Here is a 22,212-nt window from a genome sequence, read left to right as displayed (position 1 = left end):
TCGATATCTCCCTTTTGCTGGTGGTCTCTCAAAAAGTGATGCCGGATGTCTATGTGCTTTGTGCGGCTGTGTTCAACAGGATTTTCCGCCATGCGGATAGCACTCTCATTATCACATAGGAGTGGGACTTTGCTCAGATTGTAGCCAAAGTCCCTGAGGGTTTGCCTCATCCAAAGTAGTTGCGCGCAACACTGTCCTGCGGCAACATACTCGGCCTCAGCGGTGGATAGGGCAACGGAAGTTTGTTTCTTAGAGTTCCATGACACCAGGGACCTTCCTAAGAATTGGCACGTCCCCGATGTACTCTTCCTATCGACCTTACATCCAGCATAGTCGGAGTCTGAGTATCCAACTAAGTCAAAGGTAGACCCCTTTGGATACCAGAGCCCGAAGCAAGGCGTAGCAACCAAATATCTAAGAATTCGCTTCACCGCCACTAAGTGACACTCCTTAGGATCGGATTGAAATCTAGCACACATGCATACGCTAAGCATAATATCCGGTCTACTAGCACATAAGTAAAGCAAAGAACCTATCATTGACCGGTATGCTTTTTGATCAACGGACTTACCTCCTTTGTTGAGGTCGGTGTGTCCGTCGGTCCCCATCGGAGTCTTTGCGGGCTTGGCGTCCTTCATCCCAAACCGCTTTAGCAGATCTTGCGTGTACTTCGTTTGGGAGATGAAGGTGCCGTCCTTGAGTTGCTTCACTTGGAACCCAAGGAAGTAGTTCAACTCGCCCATCATCGACATCTCGAATTTCTGCGTCATCACCCTGCTAAACTCTTCACAAGACTTTTGGTTAGTAGAACCAAATATTATGTCATCGACATAAATTTGGCACACAAACAAATCACCATTACAAGTCTTAGTAAAAAGAGTTGGATCGGCTTTCCCAACCTTGAAAGCATTAGCAATTAAGAAATCTCTAAGGCATTCATACCATGCTCTTGGGGCTTGCTTAAGTCCATAGAGCGCCTTAGAGAGCTTACACACATGGTCGGGGTACCGTTCATCCTCGAAGCCAGGGGGTTGCTCCACGTACACCTCCTCCTTGATTGGCCCGTTGAGGAAAGCGCTCTTCACATCCATTTGGAACAACCTGAAAGAATGGTGAGCGGCATATGCTAGCAAGATTCGAATTGACTCTAGCCTAGCCACAGGAGCAAAAGTCTCCTCAAAATCCAAACCTGCGACTTGGGCATAACCTTTTGCCACAAGTCGAGCCTTGTTTCTCGTCACCACCCCGTGCTCGTCCTGTTTGTTGCGGAACACCCACTTGGTTCCCACAACATTTTGCTTCGGACGAGGCACCAGTGTCCAAACTTCATTGCGCTTGAAATTGTTTAACTCCTCTTGCATGGCCAACACCCAGTCCGGATCTAGCAAGGCCTCTTCTACCCTGAAAGGCTCAATAGAAGAGACAAAGGAGTAATGCTCACAAAAATTAACTAATCGAGATCGAGTAGTTACTCCCTTGCTAATGTCACCCAGAATTTGGTCGACGGGATGATCCCTTTGAATCATCGCTCGAACTTGGGTTGGAGGTGCCGGTTGCACTTCTTCCTCCATCACTTGATTATCTTGTGCTCCCCCTTGATCAAGCGCCTCCACTTGAGGTACCTGTTCGTCATCTTTGGTTGGGGGATGCACCATAGTTGAGGAAGAAGGTTGATCTCGTTCATCTTGTTCCTGTGGCCGTACTTCTCCAATCGCCATGGTCCGTATAGCGGCCGTCGGAACATCTTCTTCATCTACATCATCACAATCAACAACTTGCTCTCTTGGAGAGCCATTAGTCTCATCAAATACAACGTCGCTAGAGACTTCAACCAAACCCGATGATTTGTTGAAGACTCTATACGCCTTTGTATTTGAGTCATAACCTAACAAAAACCCTTCTACAGCTTTGGGAGCAAACTTAGAATTTCTACCTTTCTTCACTAGAATGTAGCATTTACTCCCAAATACACGAAAGTACGATACATTGGGTTTGTTACCGGTTAGTAGCTCATACGACGTCTTCTTGAGGAGGCGATGAAGGTAGACCCTGTTGATGGCGTGGCACGCTGTGTTCACGGCTTCCGTCCAAAAGCACTCGGGGGTCTTGAACTCTCCTAGCATCGTCCTCGCCATGTCGATGAGCGTCCTGTTCTTCCTCTCTACCACACCATTTTGCTGTGGTGTGTAGGGAGCGGAGAACTCGTGCTTGATCCCTTCCTCTTCAAGGAACTCCTCCACTTGAAGGTTCTTGAACTCGGACCCGTTGTCGCTTCTTATCTTTTTCACTTTGAGCTCAAACTCATTTTGAGCTCTCCTGAGGAAGCGTTTGAGGGTCCCTTGGGTTTCAGACTTATCTTCCCCCTATGCTTAGATAGGCGACGGGTCCGAAGAGGTCCATATGCAGTAGCTCCAGGGGTCTTGACGTGGTCATCACATTCTTGCTGTGATGCGCTCCTCCCACCTGTTTACCTGCCTGACAAGCTGCACAAGGTCTATCTTTTTCGAAATGTACATTTGTTAGACCTATCACATGTTCTCCCTTTAGAAGCTTGTGGAGGTTCTTCATCCCCACATGTGCTAAGCGGCGATGCCATAGCCAGCCCATGCAAGTCTTAGCCATTAAGCATGCATCTAGACCGGCCTCTTCTTTTGCAAAATCAACTAAATAAAGTTTGCCGTCTAATACACCCTTAAAAGCTAGTGAACCATCACTTCTTCTAAAGACAGACACATCTACATTTGTAAATAAACAATTATATCCCATTTGACATAATTGACTGACAGATAGCAAATTATATCCAAGACTCTCCACTAAGAATACATTTGATATAGAATGCTCATTAGAGATTGCAATTTTACCTAGCCCTTTTACCTTGCCTTGATTCCCATCACCGAATATAATTGAATCTTGGGAATCCTTATTTTTGACGTAGGAGGTGAACATCTTCTTCTCCCCCGTCATATGGTTTGTGCATCCGCTGTCAATAATCCAGCTTGAACCCCCGGATGCATAAACCTGCAAGGCAAATTTAGGCTTGGGTCTTAGGTACCCAACTCATGTTGGGTCCTGCAAGGTTAGCACAAATGTCCTTAGGGACCCAAATGCAAGTCCTGTCTCCCTTGCATTTTGCCCCTAACTTCCTAGCAACTATTTTCCTATCCTTTCTACAAATAGCAAAGGAAGTGTTTAAAGCACAATAAATTATAGAAGGTTCATTCACTACTTTCCTAGGAGCATGAATAACATTCTTTCTAGGCACATGAGCAATATTTCTCCTAGGCATATCCCTATCATGCTTATAAGAAGAACTAGAGGCAAACATGGCATGAGAATCATAAACATGTGAATCAAAATCATTATAAGCATTTCTAGCATTTCTCCTATCATAATACATAAAAGCATGGTTCTTTTTAGCATTACTAGCCATAGGGGCCTTCCCTTTCTCCTTGACGAAGATGGGAGCCTTATGGCTTGTTAAGTTCTTGGCCTCTCTCTTGAAGCCAAGACCATCCTTAATTGAGGGGTGTCTACCAACCGTATAGGCATCCCTTGCAAATTTTATTTTATCAACTTCATTCTTGCTAGTCTTAAGTTGGGCATTAAGACTAGCCACTTCCTTATTTAATTTGGAAATTAAAACTAGATGTTCACTACAGGCATCAACATCGAAATCCTTACACCTAGTGCAAATCTTAACATGTTCTACACAAGAATTAGATTTATTTGCTACTTCTAACTTAGCATTTAAATCATTGTTAACACCTTGTAAAGTAGAAATGGTTTCATGACAAGTAGATAGTTCATAAGAAAGCATTTCATTTCTTTTTACTTCTAAAGCATATGATTTTTGTGCCTCTACAAATTTATCATGTTCATCATACAATAAATCCTCCTGCTTTTCTAAAAGCCTATCCTTTTCATTCAATGCATCAATCAATTCATTGATTTTATCTATCTTAGATCTACCTAAGCCCTTGAACAAGCATGAATAATCTATGTCATCATCACTAGACTCACTATCACTAGAAGAAGCATAAGTGGAGTCTTGAGTACTCACCTTCTTCTCCCTTGCCATAAGACATGTGAGACGCTCGTTGGGGAAGAGAGCCGATTTGTTGAAGGCAGTGGCGGCGAGTCCTTCGTTGTCGGAGTCGGAGGAGGAGCAATCCGAGTCCCACTCCTTTCCTAGATGCGCCTCGCCCTTTGCCTTCTTGTATTGCTTCTTCTTTTCTCTTTTGTTCCCCTTTTCCTGGTCACTTTCATTATCGGGACAGTTAGCGATAAAATGACCAAGCTTACCGCATTTGAAGCATGAGCGCTTCCCCTTGGTCTTGGTCTTGCTTGGCTGCCCCTTGCGACCATTTAGCGCCGTCTTGAATCTCTTGATGATGAGAGCCATCTCTTCATCGTTGAGTCCGGCCGCCTCAATTTGTGCTACCTTGCTAGGTAGCGCCTCCTTGCTTCGTGTTGCCTTGAGAGCGAGAGGTTGCGGCTCGTTGATCGGACCATTCAAGGCGTCGTCCACATATCTCGCCTCCTTGATCATCATTCGCCCGCTAACAAATTTCCCAAGAACTTCTTCGGGCGACATCTTGGTGTACCTGGGATTTTCACGTATATTGTTCACCAAGTGAGGATCAAGAACGGTAAATGACCTTAGCATTAGGCGGACGACGTCGTGGTCCGTCCATCGCGTGCTCCCGTAGCTTCTTATCTTGTTGATGAGGGTCTTGAGCCGATTGTATGTTTGCGTTGGCTCCTCGCCCCTTATCATTGCGAACCGTCCAAGCTCGCCCTCCACCAACTCCATCTTGGTGAGTAAGGTGACGTCGTTCCCCTCATGAGAAATCTTGAGGGTGTCCCAGATTTGCTTGGCGTTATCCAAGCCGCTCACCTTATGGTATTCATTCCTGCACAAGGAAGCTAGAAGAACAGTAGTAGCTTGTGCATTCTTATGAATTTGTTCATTAATGAACATGGGACTATCCGAACTATCAAAATGCATTCCACTCTCTACAATCTCCCATATACTAGGATGGAGAGAGAATAGGTGACTACGCATTTTGTGGCTCCAAAATCCGTAGTCCTCTCCATCAAAGTGTGGGGGCTTGCCGAGTGGAATGGAGAGCAAATGAGAATGTGAACTTTGCGGAATACGAGAGTAATCAAAAGAAAAGTTCGAATTAACCGGTTTTCTTCTCTCGTAGTCGTTGTGGTCCTCGTCCTTTTGGGAAGAAGTAGACTCGTCGCTGTCGTAGTAGACGATCTCCTTGATGCGCCTGGTCTTCTTCTTCTTCCCTTCCTTCCGTCTTTGGCCCGAGCCGGAGTCGGTAGGCTTATCGTCCTTCGGCTCGTTGACGAAGGATTCCTTCTCTTTGTCGTTGATCACTATACCCTTCCCCTTAGGATCCATCTCTTCGGGCGGTTAGTCCCTTTGTGAAGAGAACGGCTCTGATACCAATTGAGAGCACCTAGAGGGGGGGGGGGTGAATAGGTGATCCTGTAAAAGTTCAAAACTTAAGCCACAAAAACTTGTTAAGGGTTAGCACAAGTATGGCCAAGTGGCTAGAGAGAACTCAAAACACGATAACCACAAGAAGGCAATCACAGAGTTGACACGGTGGTTATCCCGTGGTTCGGCCAAGTACAAAACTTGCCTACTCCACGTTGTGGCGTCCCAACGGACGAGAGTTGCACTCAACTCCTCTCAAGTGATCCAATGATCAACTTGAATACCACGGTGTTTTTCTTTCCTTTGATCTTTTCCCGTTTGCGAGGAATCTCCACAACTTGGAGTCTCTCGCCCTTACAATTGAGTTCACAAAGAATACGGAGTAAGGGAGGGAAGCAACACACACAAATCCACAGCAAAAGCGCACACACACGGCCAAGAATCGAGCTCACAAGACTATCTCAGAGTTCTCACTTAGAACAGAGCTCGAATCACTTAGAAACACAAACGAATGCGCAGAGACTTAGTGTGGATGATCAAGAATGCTCAAAGGTTGCTTGTGTGTCTCCTCCATGCGCCTAGGGGCTCCTTTTATAGCCCCAAGGCAGCTAGGAGCCGTTGAGAGCAAATCCGGAAGGCCATCCTTGCCTTCTGTCGTCGGGGGCACCGGACAGTCCGGTGCACACCGGACACTGTCCGGTGCCCGATTTGTTTCCTTAAACGGCGAAGACGACCGTTGCAGACCGTTGGCAGATCTGGCGCTGTTGGCGCACCGGACATGTCCGGTGCACACCGGACAGTCCGGTGCCGTCTTCTGACCGTTGGCTCGGCCACGTGTCCCGCGCGGATTGCGCGGCCGACCGTTGGCCCTGGCCGACCGTTGGCTCACCGGACAGTCCGGTGCACACCGGACAGTCCGGTGAATTTTAGCCGTACGCCGCCGGCCAATTTCCCGAGAGCGGCCAGTTCGAGTCGCGCCAGCCTGGCGCACCGGACACTGTCCGGTGCACACCGGACAGTCCGGTGCTCCAGACCGAGCTGGGTCTTGGCAGCACACAGCCAAGTCCCTTCTCCTTTTCTCTATTCTTCTTCTTTCTGTTTCTAACACTTAGACAAATATATTAGTACTTAAAACCAATGTACTAAGGCTTAGAAACATACCTTTACTTCATGATTTTCACCTTGTTCATCCATGTACATAAATTCACATTTAGGCCCTTGTGTTTGCACTCAATCACCAAAATACTTAGAAATGGCCCAAGGGCACATTTCCCTTTCAGGGAGAGGGTAGCTGGATGTATTTATAGCTGAGTGTATGTGGTGTAGCACAGTGAAGTTCACTGTTGGTGAGAATAGTGACGAATGAATCGTCTGACTTAGTATGAACAGGAGAGTTGTAGGCAGAATATGGGACAAGAGTATTTTTGGAGTTTTCTGGAATATGGACCAGGCTTAAGGGATGACATGGTTGGATAGGGAATAGTTTGATAAGAATTTAGAAACAAGAATTATTGGAATTGGAGTTTGGAAGCCTGGTTCGTAGGAATCTCAAAGTTAAGCGTGCTCAACTTGGAGAAACCTGGGATGGGTGACCAGATGGGAAGTTCCCACTGGAAGGAAAATAACAGTCACCGGAGTTCGTATGACTGAAATATTGGTTTGGCTGGTCTTAGGTGGATTGGATAGCATAATGGATGAGTAGTTGAAATTTGGGGTGATCGGATGATCGATGAATAGTAACGATGAATAGTGACAACAAAAAGTAATTATAAATACCATCAATGAATAGTAACGATGATGAATAGTAACGTCGAATAGTAATGATGAATAGTAATGGTGAATAGTCCGTATGAACGAACGATGAAAATGAATAGTGACGATGAACGATGAATAAGAACTATGAACGAACGGACGAACGATCAAATGATCGGACGAACGAACGATCGAAATTTCGGCAGCATAACGGCAGGACAAAGATTATCTGGAAGAACGATGAATAGGGACTATGAACGAACGATGAATAGGAACTATGAACGAATGATGAACAATCGAATGATCGAACGAACAAACCATCGGAATTTCGGCAGCATAACGGCAGAGAAAAGATTATTTGGACAAACGGACGAACGATCGAATGATCGGACGAACGAACGATCGGAATTCCGGCAGCATAACGGCAGGACAAAGATTATCTGGAAAAACGATGAATAGGGACTATGAACGAACGATGAACGATGAATAGGAACTATGAACGAACGATGAACGATCGAATGATCGAACGAACGAACGATCGGAATTTCGGCAGCATAACGGCAGGAAAAAGATTATTTGGACAAACGAACGGACGAACGATCGAATGACCGGACGAACGAACGAACAAACTAAGAACAGGGGGACGAACGATCGAAGAACGACCGAACGATCCTTGTGCTAGTGTGTGCTTGTGTGGAACATGGAGTGGGTGTGTGTGGGGGGGAAGAGAGTTGCCATGAAATGGCTTGGGGTGGGATGAGAGGAGGCCCTTGCCCCTCTATTTATAGCCATGGTGGGGGATTAGGGGGAGGGATGAGAGGATTAGTGGGAGGATGAGAGGATTAGTGGGAGATTAGCATGTATTTGTCTTGTATAAGTGAGATTAGCTTGTAGAGCTCACCGTATGACACTGGAGGCATACGTATACGTATGAGCATGAGGAAAGTTATGAAGAAAATATTTGTGGGGACTTCAAAAATGATTCTGAAGGTATTTCTCAGGAGAAAAATAATTAGAGATATATCGGTGGAATATCTAGGCAATATTTCTGGAAAGAACTTGAAGGGGATCACTAGGGAAATATCTGGGCAGTATTTCTGAAAAGAATTTGAGGGGGTTCACTGGGGAAATATTTGTAGGATATTTTGCAGAGGATTTTGGAGAGAATATAGACCACTATATTTTATTTGCTGATATCAACTCGCAAACAAACATTTTGAAATGAAATTTGAAATTCATTTTGAATTTAGAGCGAGTTTGAGAAAATTTCAAGATTTGAATTTTTGGGATGCTACAGAAAGGGGGGGAACATTTTTGAAATGGAGGGATGAGAGCAACACTTTTTTTAAGAAAATAGTTTTGACTCAAAAACTTTTGGTTCAAGCCTAAGGGTTACGTCCTGCGGCCAACCTAACAGCTCTGATACCGCCTGAAGCCTCCCAATCCTCTAGGACTCAAATGTGATACAATTACTAGTCCCAGGAGGCTAGTAAACACATTTATACACCAGATGGTTCCAGATCTGCTTAAATGAGACAAACCTATAAAGGTGTCAATCAAATTTAAAAGTTGGTCCACAACTCGAAACATAAAATCAGAGTGGGGCTAAAGCAGCCTGGTATACGCAGCGAAGCAAATCAGCGGTCCAACAGCCACATGCATGGTTGGGAACAGGCGTAACTCTTACCCGATCAACTATCTCCTTCTCTGGAAAACAACAAATAAGCAAGGGTGAGTACTTACGTACCCAGCAGCTCACCTTCACCCACGGAATGGGGAAACTAGATATAATGCATGGAGTATGTGGAGCTCACGATATTTTGCAGAAAGAGCAATATTTGATGCAGGTTTATTTTGTAAATTATTTTATATTTTTCAAAGCACATCCTCTTCCAAAGGAGCCAGAAGTTTTCAATATAGAACAAAATCCCTTGGACTAATCCATCCAGGTATCTTAGCAGTTTCCCACCCGTTTTTGTTTTCAAAAAGCAACTACTGGACTTCTCGTCCACCATAGCTCACGGCTCAATCACCGGACCATTTAAAACCACTTTTCAAAAGCAGTTTTGGAAAACAAAACACTAATTGTCAAATCCAAGCCATAACTCATCCATATTCGTGAACACAGACTATTCGAATAGGTTTATGAACTCTGCACAGAGGTGTACACTTTACCCACTGTCCGGCTCTGCGATCTCATGGCCAATGAGACCCGAATCTGTAACTCTCTCTTTCCTTGCACGACTTTACCTTGGCGGTTATACCGAAAGGCACAAGGCCACCACCATGCCCAAACCAGGACAAATCCTTGCCCTCTCGGTGCTCCCCAGCCATCATAACCCTAGGGCACAAACCGTGCAAGTTTGGATCAAGCGACTGCCCATATAGTCTCAAGTGGTTGTACTTGATAAGAGTATAGGTAAGGAGTGATGACAAACCGGTCCTTAGGCGAGAGGGACAATCCTTCATGCTCACACCTAACCTCGCTGAGCCATCACCTTAAGGCCCTCCCAAACGAGGGAGTCCCTGATCATCCCACTCAAAGGTGATAAGGGTGACAACCCTTCATCATACCCATTTTGAAAAACATTTTATTTTGAAAACTCACACCTTTTCCCAAATCATATTGTAACAAAAATGTCGAGGAGTATAAAGATGAATTGAGGCAAAGTTCTAAGGCTGGGTGGCCATATTAACATGTCACTTAGCAGCAAAATCATATCATGCTTAAAATAATAGGTTGAGGGTTGTGGTTGAAAAGCATAGGTAATTTATGCATCAAAGGGATCCAATGAGCTTATCGTGTTTTAACCGGTGAAAGGGTGAGAGCTCGCAGAACTGGCTTCTCGCTCCACCGTCTGGCGTAGTCTTGCAGAACTGGCCTTCATGAGACGACACGAACGCTCCAATAATTATGCAGCATGAACAAGCAAACATATAAACCAACAAGTATATCAACAAATATTTAGTATAGTGGTCGGAATGGCAATATATGGATGGGTAGAGTCTTGAGAAGAGTCTGTGTCATGTGGTATTGTGATATTACTGGTGGTGGAGTGGAAGTGCTTACCAAGAGGGTGGATTGGAGGCGAAGCGACACTAGGCGTGTAGCCGGCAGAGCGGGGTAACTGAGTGGGTGGGGGTTTGCCTTGGCTAAGGGTGTTGAGTGTGTGGAGAGGGAGAGGGTAGCTAGGTGTATTTATAGCTGGATACATGTTTAGTATTGTAGAGTTCACTGTTGGTGAGAATAGTGGCGAATGAATCGTCTGACTTAGTTTGAACAGGGAAATATAGGCAGAATATGAGACAAGAGTTTTTTTGGAGTTTTCTGGAATATGAACCATGCTTAAGGGATGACATGGTTGTATAGGGAATAATTTGATAAGAATTTAGAAACAAGAATTACTGAAATCTGAGTTTGGATAGAAGAGTTTTGGATTTTATAATCATATGAATAAAAAGAAAAGGAAAAAAAGGGAATATTCCTGTAATATTCCAGAGTTTGAATATTTAGATATATTTTTGAGCGGAGTGTCAGGAATTATTTCTGGGCTATTCTTGGGTAGAGGTTTATGTTGGTGGCAACTATTCCTACTTACTATGTCACATGAGACAACAGTAAGGTGAGACCCAAATAGCTGAAATACTATGATATTCTAGTCCGGGTGGGCTATGGTATCTTGGGCCAGGTTTTGTAGGATTGAAGGCGTATCCATACAAACGTGATTCACCTTTCTTTTTGGAAGCCTAATTCGAAAGAATCTCAAAGTTAAGCATGCTCAACTTGGAGAAATTTGGGATGGGTGACCAGATGGGAAGTACTTACTGGAATGAAAATCACAGTCACCGGAGTTCGTATGACTGAAATATTGGTCTGACAAGTCTTAGGTGAGCTAGACACATGATGGATGAGCAGTTGAATATTTGGGCGGATGAATGATGAATAGTAACAATGAATAGTAAGATGAATGATGAATAGTGACTTTGAACGACTCGATGAACAGTGAATAGTCCATATGAACGAACGTTGAACGATGAATAGTCGTATGAACGAACGATGAACGATAAATAGTGACTATAAACGATCCGATGGACGGTGAATAGTGACTATGAACGATCCGATGAACGATGAATAGGGATTATGAACGAACCGACCAACGATCGAATGATCGGACGAACGAACGATCGGAATTTCGGCAGCATAACGGCTGAACAAAGATTATTTGAATGAACAGATGAATGATTGAACGATCGGACGAACGAACGAACGAACCATGAATGATCGGACGAACGAACAAACAAACTATGAACAGGTGGACGGACGATCGAACGAACGACCGAACGATCCTTGTGCTTGTGTGGGAGTGGGAGTGGGGGGAGTGAGTTGCCATGAAATGGCTTGGGGTGGCTTGAGGGGATGCCCTTGCCCATCTATTTATAGGCAAGATGGGGGATTAGGGGGAGGAGGCAAGGATTAGTGGGAGGATGAGAGGATTAGTGAGAGATAAACATGTATTAGTCATGTATAAGTGAAATTAGCTTGTAGAACTCACTGTATGACACCGGAGGAGTACGTATACGTATAAGCATGAGAAAAATTATGAAGAAAATATTTATAGAGACTTTAAAAATGATCCTAAAGGTATTTCTCAGGAGGAAAATATTTGGAGAATTATCGCTGGAATATTTGGACAGTATTTCTAGAAAGAATTTGAGGGGGTCACTGGGGAAATATTTGTAAGATATTTTGAGGAGGATTTTGGAGAGAATATAGACCACTATATTTTATTTGTTGAGATCAACTCGCAAACAAACATTTTTGAAACGAAATTTAAAATTCATTTTGAATTTAGAGCGAGTTTGAGAAATTTTCTGGATTTGAATTTTTGGGGTGCTACAATATGAAAGACCAATAATAGGTGTCACAATAAAGGTGTTCTAACTACAACAGGCACCGAGAAGAAAGACTCAAAAATCATAGTAGATGGGGCACAAACCCACTTCTCATCAAAGCTAATTTCTTGGGGTCCCATGTTCCCCTAACCATATTATCATATAAAAACACAACATTTCTTTTTTCCATAAACTTAGTATGTCTATTAGGATAATAGAAATGATATATGTTTGATCTTTTATGATAAGCAATGAAATGGTGACTTAGTATAACAAAACCTAACTTTCCTATGTTTAGGTTAAATATATTAGCTTCCATTAGATAGCCCCACACATGCAAATGATTTAGTGAGGGCTTCCTTTTAGTTCATAACTAATGATGTGCTGGGCATCAACTTACTAGAAACTCTATTAAGAATATGAGAAACAATTTTTAGCGCCTCCAATCATAAGTTAATAAACAAAGTTGAGTAATTGATCATGCTTCTTACCATATCCATCAAGATGCAATTAAACCTTTCAATTGCTCCATTCAGTTGAGGGTCATCTGACATTCAATACTAGGCTATTGTGCCACTTTCCTATAGAAACCTTGCAAATGGCCTAAGTGTTTTGTCATAAGGGGTATGCTTTCCATAGTATTTACCACCATGGTGTGATCTTATAATTTTGACCATTAAATCATGTTGACTCTCTGCTTTAGATTTAAATATCTTAAATTTATATAATACTTCTGATTGATACTTAATTCATAAATATACATATAGCAGGAAAAATCATCAGTAAATGTGATGAACAAATCAAAATCATCTACTATTTTTACAAGAAAAGGACCACAAATGTCTACATGAATTATTACTAAAAACTCTCGAGCTTCGCTTAGCGCCTTTATTAATATGTTTCACATATTTTTTTTCTTAATGCAATCTATGCATTGGCTAGAATCTAAAAAGTCTAATGAGCGCAGATTTTTTTTGACAATTTGTTCAATCCCCCTTTAAATATGACTTAAACAATAGTGCCATAATTTTGATGATAATTGATTCTTATTTTGCTTACACTTAATGCTCACATCATATACATTCATATAAGAATATATGTTTATATAATTCACATGATCATAGTTGGAAAGTAAATAAATATTGTCTTGTACGATGACAAGACCAACATCAATTCCATTAAACTTAATAATGCATTTTTTAGAGTTCAAGGGCTTTCATTCCCCAAGCATCAAGGCCAACAAGCCTGATGCCAGAAACATAGAACATTCAGTTTACATCAACCCATTTATTACATCAGGTTTTCCCTTCTCCAGCTAACTAACATTCTTAACAGAGCAAATTAGAAGCCCCACAGAACAATATTTCCCTCCTGGTTTGGGTGAGGTGGTGGCTTTGTTCGGTATAACCATTAAGGTAAAGTCATGCGAGAGAGGAGAGAGTTTCGGTGTCAGGTCCCATGGCAGTGGGACCGTAGAACCGAACTAGTGGGTAAAGTGTATACCTCTGCGCAGAGTTTAAAAATCTATTAGAATAGTCCTTATCCACGGTTATGGACGAGTTATGGCTTGGTTTGACAATTAGTGTTTTATTTTCAGAAATGATTTGGAAAATGGTTTTGAAAGGTCCGGCGGTTGAGCCGCAAGCTATGGTGGACAGGAAGTCCAGTAGCTGTTTTTGAAAATAAAAACTGGTGGAAAACTACTAAGATTCCTGGATGGTTTAGTCCAGAGGATTTTGTTCTATATTGAAAAACTTCCTACTCCTTTGAGAGAGAATGTGTGTTGAAAATAAAATGTTTTACAAAATAGCCCTGCATTTAAAATGGCTTTTTCTACAAAAATATCTTGAGCTCCACATACTCCATGCATTATATCTGATTTCCTCATTTCGTGGGTGTGTGTGAGATGATGGGTACTCAAGTACCGAATCTTGCTTATTTGTTGTTTTTCAGAGAAGAAGATCGTTGATCGGGTAATAGTTACGCATATTTTCCAACCATGCATGTGGCTGTTGGACTACTGATTTGTTTCGCTATGTATATCGGGTTGTTTTTGCCCTACTCGGATGATATGTCCCGAGTTGTGGACTAACTCTTAAAATTGATCGCCAACTTCATAGGTTTGTCTCGTTTAAGTAGATCTGAAACCATATGATGTATAAATGTGTATACTAGCCTCCTGGGACTAGTATTTGTATCACATTTGAATCCCAGAGAATTGAGATGCTTCACAGTTCAATCAAGCTTCTCGTAGAGTGATCCTTTGTCTGTGCTCTTGTTCCAAAACAACCGTTCTTCGAATTCATCCACGATCTCGCCATCCCCTGCATAGAAATAGTCAAACCAGATAGGCATATCAACATCGGCTTGATTGAGAAGAGTCAATTCTTCATTCTTAAAGCATTACTACAACAGAAGTATAAGGAAATGATGTTTTTTAGCTCGAGAAAGCTAGACAAAGAATTCACACCAGATCTAGATCTCCAGGACTACTCAATTCAACTTATTGTTATAAGTTATAACCAACTTTAGGGAAAGATACACAAGTATAACAACTATGGGTATCACACAACATGAGTATCTCTCATGAGTGGTATCTTTTGTTTCAAGAGATACCACTCATGGGAGGCCATGAAGGAACATGGATTAAAAGAGGGTTGGATGCTCACCAGATTGGAATGATCGACAGAAGGCGCCGGCAGTGGCCACAGTGGATGGGGAGGGAAGGCATGATGGAGAGAGGCACAGCACGGGAGACAGTACCTCAGTGCAGAGCTCACCATCGCGCTCGCCTAGTGGTACTCCTGCCATGTTACATTCAATACATAAAGATAAGTGTGACAATACCTAAGCCAAAAAACCATTGATCACAGCCACCTATAACCTCTCAGAGGTGCTCATAGATCTAGCATACACTAGTAGCAGGGCCGGCCCTGAGGGGGTGTCGTGGGTGCGGCCGCACCGGGCCCCCAAAAACATAGTGCCCACTAGCCACTGGACGTTACCATTTTTAGTTAAATATATCTATTCTAGACACAAATACGCAAAAAGCGATGTGCTATCGAGTTATCGACTAGTCTCGTTTATATTGTTAAACTAATGTCTCAATTACTTATCGAATACTTCATCTGTTTCAAAATAATATTTGCTTTAGCTCTTAATTTTTATGTTTATATTGATGATGATAAATCCACTAAAGAAGCAAAACGAATTTTATTTTGATATAGAGAGAGTATTATAAACTATACATATGATGGTTGCTTCGGTAGAGAGAAGCTTTTTAAAATTTAAAAAATTATAAACTATTTATGGTCAACAATAACTCAAGAGAGGTTAAATGGCTTGACATTATATATCGAAAAAAGTTGTTGGATGAGATTGATCTCGATGATATAAGCGATGACTTTGTATCACAAAATGTTAGAAGATATTTTTAATAATATCATATAACAAGAAAGTGTTTTTTGTTATATTTTATATCTGTTATCTTATAAACTTTAAAACAGCGCATAATAATTTTTATACGTCAAATATTCGGTGATATATGTATAATTATATATATTTGTGTGTGGATGGGGCCTCTATATCGAATTTCGCACTGGGCCCCTGAAAAGCCAGGAACGGCCATGACTAGTAGCTGGCATGCACCTTTGGGCATGCTTTGTTACGTATTTGAGCTAGTTTATAATAACTGATGATGTGCAAATTATGTTAACACTAGGTGTGTGCCCGTGCGTTGCAACGGGAACATATAATACCATTGATAACATAAGGACGTTGGGAATGAGCATCGACACATATCTGACAGGATCTTCTTCTTCCTTGGGGATCTGGAGAAAAGCCTGTTCGGAAGCCAAACATGTTAAGACCTGATCATGTGATGTCCTTGTGTCTCTGATCATCATCAGCACACTGTTCGACGCTTGTATGAGTCTTGTTAATTTGCATGCCTCGTGCATAGTCTCTCAACTATCAATTCACTATGGTATACAGAATCCGTGTGACTGACATTATCAAATTCACATTAATTATTTTAAAGAGTCAATATAGAGTTTTATATGATAGAGAAATACATGTGGATTAAAAAATGCTAAACAAAAGATCTAAAATATAACAGTTCGATCAAGTTGCATAAGATGTACAATTTTTCCAACTGCTTCTGCATTTGGAAGTCCACCTTTCTATGTTATCTTTGCTATTTCTGACTTAATAGAATCCAAATAGTATTGAACACTAAGAAAAATACAAAATGAGATGGAGTTGTGTTGACTGAAAAACATATGTATGTAGCATTTGGAATAAAAAAAATACACTTTAAGTATTCAAGTACCAGATAATGCCAGACAAGGGATTAATGCCACTGAGAGAGACGGAACGTGGCTTATAAGTATTCAGTCGGCTAGATGATTTGTTTGATTAGTAACATACCGGCCACTGAGAGAGACGGAACGTGGCTTATAAGCATTATCGTGGATCATGTGTTGCTCACTCTAACTCCTCCAGCTCTAGTGCCACACTGAGGTGCGTATTTTTGCATGGGGCTGCTTGGGTGATTTTGGAGGGTGTACGGCCGGTGGGGCCCACATGTATGAGGCATGTACGGCCGGTGGGGGCAGGTAGATGGCAGAACACAGGTCCCACGGTTTAGAGGTAGAACAGCCGGTGGCAGAACATGTCAGAGGCAGACTACTATTGGAGATAGAGATTTCATTAGGTGGAATAATTCTGGGTCTAATCCTGGACAACCGAAGAGGCCCAAAGGAAGAAGTTTTCCATACGGATTCTGTATTATTTATATGATCGAGAAGTCCTTGAACAGGATGTATAGTTCACATTTCCCAGCAATCACAAAACAAGTCTGCATTGCTAAGAAAGACAGTTTCTTCGTTCACATGATCGTAGTACCTACTGCTCACCTCTCGTTACAACCCCTTTTATAATTTATTCATCTACATAAAGTCACTGAAGCGAAGACACTGAAACTGGGACCGGAGTTCCCAACCTGTGGACCAACCATGGATTCTCGATATCTGGATCAATTGAAGTCTGTAAAAGGAACGACATAGCTTCATCATCAAACAGTTCTTTGCACTAAGGTACCCGTCCTGATACGCTTGATCCTGGACTGGAGCACCTGCGAAGAATGCCAATAAGATCTAGCCAGGAAGAGATAGAAAGTACAAGAGAAAAGGAATGATCAACCAGCAAAGACATCACCCTTTTGAGGTTCAAGTAACACCCGTGTTCAGGAACAACGAGAAATAGAAAGACACAAGGTTGACACCTGTACTCGTAGAAGCAGACGGTTTGCTCATTCTCAGGCTTGTCCCAATTATGCCACCTAGCAGGCTCTATGCAGCGATCCATGAAGGTTTCTGCAAAAACAACCCTCCCGAAGGGCTCCAGGGCTGACCTAGGTACATGTAGGTAGCTTCTCCGTTACCAGTAATAATACACCTGGATAGTGTCATGTCATTGGGCAGGTAAGTTTGTTAGTAAGAAGGAAATGGTAAACACACAGCTTGGAAGATTATCTAGCTTAGTCTCTAGATAATCATGTAGCAGGCAGATTTACACATTATGTGTAAGAACACTGGTGAGTGGCGAACAACTCACTTGAAGAACACAAATCCAGTTGGTTCTGACGAGGATTTCTAGCCATGAGCAGTAATATACCCCGCTGATTTGTAGTGGATATGGCAATGCTCCAGAAGGCAGTGGAATCTCCAAAGATGAAGTCACAACTACCTTCAACATAACAATTCTTCAGGAGCTGCTTTCCCCCATGCAAATGTAAGGTTTTCTGGATCGTTTGCATAGCAAATTAGAATACATGTAAGTAACAGAATGATAGAACTAAATAATGGCAGCTATGTTTATATCTCCATACGACTTGGAAGCTCAGGTAAGCTAGGGCATTTTTCGAAGAAGCAAACATCGAATAAATAGCACAATGTGATGAGGCACCTACAACTAGCATGGAAATGAACTAATAAAAAGAGAAATAACAAATAAAAACAATGAACTCATACAACCAATAGGGTAAAAGAAAGGAAAGTACCTGCCAGTCGAGGAATCTACAGCCGTAAAAGGCACACCTGTCAGCCGTCACACGAACTGTTGCTGCTTGTCCAGACACCTATATAACACAACACACCAGCATCACTGACTAACCAGATCCTCCACCACAGGTACCACATAAACACAAGCCTGCTAGGATATATAGTACCTAGGGAGCTGAGTTCTTAAAAACATCATTCTCTGCTATGAATTCGTCCCCTTCCACGATAATTGTTGCACTGCTCAGTGTCCCTGCGCCAATCGCTCCTGATGGCTGGTGAGAGAACAGATGCGGAATATGTGAGGGGTATTCATAAAAAAATACAAGAGGAGAAAATCCTGGTACAAGAACTTTACATGATCGCATCCGATTATGTGAAGGGTATTCAGAAAAGCTACCTGCGTGTGTTTGATGCAAGTCGTAGTCTTGTTGTTCCAACAGATCAAAGTGTCCTTTATCGAAGATCCACACAAGGTGATGAAGTTCTTGGTCCTGGGAATGCACACCTGCTGCCGTTGCACACCAGGACCGATCCTGATGACGGTGCGCACTTGGTTGTTCGGCGGAACAGCATCCACGGTGTCCTGAACGCTTGCGAATGAGACGACCCCATCATAACCAAGGACTGCTACCTCAGGAGACGCAACAAGCAGAACCCTCCTATCCCCCATCGCTCCTTATTTTCTTTTGAGTCTTTGGTCGTTGAAACTTTCTGGCCTGTACAGATGTTGGAAGGATCTGGTTTTTATGAAGCCTAATCTTCCAATACTCTATGAAGACTGATCTTTCGAGGTTCGGTGCTGACGAGGCTTCACGCATGACTGCGTCGACTTTGTATTTTTCTTGATGATAGATGTGCAAGGTGCCACATAAAAAATAAGTGATAGCTCTAGTCTTTGACCATTCTGCCTAACCCTTCAAATAATCAAGAAGCCGTAGCGGTAGAAGACGAAGATAAACAAGGGGTGGGCAAAAGGAGGGAATGCAAGGGCGGGCAAACCTGACTTCACGTCGATGCGCTCGACCCTGCCGTAGCGGTAGAAGAGGTGGTCGAGTTCCGAGTGGCGGGTGTCATAGTCCAGGTTCCCCACGAAAACCGGCCTCATCTTGGCTGCCGGCGAGTCGGCGACAAACAAATCCCCACAGAAAACCCTACGAAGAAACCGAACGGTGAGCGGACCCGTCCCGGGCTGGAGTTTCGCCGAGCAACGAATGATCCACGACGAGGAAATAAGAGATCCTGTATAGAAGGAGCAGGAGAGAGGAATACCTCCGGTGTCGTCGTGTTGCGTCGCGCGGACGAGTGGAACCTGAGAGGAAGAGAGGCGGCGACCTAGGGTTGCAGGGCTTCTCTTCTCTCCTGCAGCTCGGCTATGAGCAGAGTACGTCGGGCCCACGCTCACCGGCATGAAGAAGTCGTCCCCACCGCACGGGCGACAGGGTTTGCGGCGTGCGGGCGTAGGGAGGCGGGGGCAGTCTACAGTAGGCTCTTAATAGTTAGTAGAGATTATAGGGATTTTTGTGTGTGCGATAATAGATGTACTTATTATAGAAGAGAATTATATCAGCATCTAAATGTTGAAAAGGAACGGAAGCAAAATATGTACACAATAGTTGATATTTAAGATACTTTATATACGGGGAAGGTATAGCAAAGAAATTGTTTAATAGTTTCCACGCTAATTATATAAGTGTGTTTACATTGGTACGATAAAGTACACGTTATGTAGAGATCCCAAGATATAAATGTACATATATCGGTGATAGTAATAACCGATATAGCTGCACCTGGATATTAAACAAGGTCTTAATAAATTTAATAATAGTAATAACTATTCAAATATCTTATATAATACATAACTAAATTTTAATCACTAAAACCAAACAACCCCTTAAAAGCCGAACGGAGGCGTCGTGCGTATTCTTTATTATTTTTTCTACATAAAAATCAGTTGTACGTATCTGGACTCGCTCGCCATACGTCCACCCCTGGGGCTGCTCTCAGCTTTGCCGACAAACTAACAATGCGCCCTGTGTTCTTGTTCTGGATAACACATGCCATCTGGCTGGTGCCTGATCTGAATTCTGATAGCGTGTGCAGTCCGGATCTTTATTTCCGCGGCGGTGATCGATGTCGTCGATATGAGTATGCGATAAAATAAGAGGAGTTTGAATGCATTAGAGTTAATAATTAGTTGGCTAAAAAATTGTTAGTAAAATTAATTAGTCAATTATTAACAAATTTATTAAAGTGGCTAATAACTGAACTATTAGCTAGATTGTTTAGATATCTTTAGCTAATTATAACAATTAACTATTAGCTATAGTGCATTTAAATATCCTCTAAGATCATTGGCTCGAACGGCGCTAGGGAACCTTTGCCGATCTGATCGTGCACGAATGATAGATAGATAGATATGCTTGGTCGTCGTCACACGATCCCTGCATATTGCATGGATCGCGATACCCAGACAAGTGACATCCACGTGGCGTGACAGTGTTTGTCGGGGACCATAATTAGGGGTACCCTCAAGACTCCTAATCTCAGCTGGTAACCCTCATCAGCACAAAGCTGCAAAGGCCTGATGTGTACGATTAAGTCAAGGCTCGGTCCACTCAAGGGACGCGATCTCGCCTCGCCCGAGCCCAGCCTCGGGCAAGGGCAGCCGACCCCGTAGGATTTACGTCTCGCCCGAGGACCCCCTCCAGCAACGGACACACCTTCGGCTCGCCTGAGGCCCAGTCTTCGCCAAGAAGCAACCTTGGCCAAGTCGCCACGCCGACCGACCGTATCGCAGGAGCATTTAATGCAAGGATGGCCTAACACCTTATCCTGACGCGCGCCCTTCAGTCGACAGAGCCGAAGTGACCGCAGTCACTTCGCCGCTCCACTGACCGGCCTGACAAGAGGACAGCGCCGCCTGCGCCGCTCCGACTGTTGTGCCACTCGACAGAGTGAGGCTGACAGCAGCCAAGTCCGGCCTCGGGCGCCATAGGAAACTCCGCATCGCCCGACCCCAGGGCTCGGACTCGGGCTCAGCCCCGGAAGACGACGAACTCCGCATCGCCCGACCCCAGGGCTCGGACTCGGGCTCAGCCCCGGAAGACGACAAACTCCGCATCGCCCGACCCCAGGGCTCGGACTCGAGCTCGACCCCGGAAGACGACGAACTCCGCCTCGCCCGACCCCAGGGCTCGGACTCAGCCCTGGCCTCAGCCGACGGTCTCCGCCTCGCCCGACCCAGGGGCTCGGACTCGACCTCGGCCTCGGAAGACAGACTCGACCTCGACCTCGGAGGAGCCTCCGCCTCGCCCAACCCAGGGCTCGGACCGACCACATCACAGGAGGCGCCATCATTACCCTACCCCAAGCTAACTCAGGCTACGGGGAACAAGACCGGCGTCCCATCTGGCTCGCCCCGGTAAACAAGTAATGATGGCGCCCCGCATGCTCCATGACGACGACGGCTCTCAGCCCCCTTACGGAAGCAAGGAGACGTCAGCAAGGACTCGACAGCCCCGACAGCTGTCCTTCCGCCAGGCTCCAGCGCTCCTCCGACGACCACGACACCACACGAACAGGGTGCCAAAACCTCTCCGGCTGCCACGACGGCATGTACTTAGGGCACTAGCTCTTCTCTGCTAGACACGTTAGCACACTGCTACACCTCCCATTGTACACCTGGACCCTCTCCTTACGCCTATAAAAGGAAGGCCTAGGGCCCTCTTATAGAGGGTTGGCCGCGTGGGGAAGGATGGGACGGCACGCGCACAGGCCTCTCGCTCCCTCCCGCGCGGACGCTTGTAACCCCCTACTGCAAGCGCACCCGACCTGGGCGCGGGACAAACACGAAGGACGTGGGTTTCCCCTTTTACGCCTGTCTCCCCCCTTCGCGCTCCGTCTCACGCCGACCCATCTGGGCTGGGGCACGCGGCGACAATTTACTCGTCGGTCCAGGGACCCCCCGGGGTCGAAACGCCGACAGTTGGCGCGCCAGGTAGGGGCCTGCTGCGTGTTGACGAACAGCTTCCCGTCAAGCTCCAGATGGGT

At 44.1% G+C, this 22,212-nt stretch overlaps 1 pseudogene; it reads right to left on the bottom strand.

Moving 5' to 3' along the window:
• Window positions 1-17,059: 17,059 nt before the first annotated feature.
• LOC103652414 (pectinesterase 31-like) lies at window positions 17,060-18,832 on the bottom strand (annotated as a pseudogene).
• Window positions 18,833-22,212: the final 3,380 nt, after the last annotated feature.

Source organism: Zea mays, chromosome 3 (genome assembly GCF_902167145.1).
Source record: "Zea mays cultivar B73 chromosome 3, Zm-B73-REFERENCE-NAM-5.0, whole genome shotgun sequence".
NCBI classification, from domain to species: domain Eukaryota; kingdom Viridiplantae; phylum Streptophyta; class Magnoliopsida; order Poales; family Poaceae; genus Zea; species Zea mays.
Note: the sequence above shows the minus strand (reverse complement) of the source record. Positions and strands in the feature narration are given on the sequence as shown.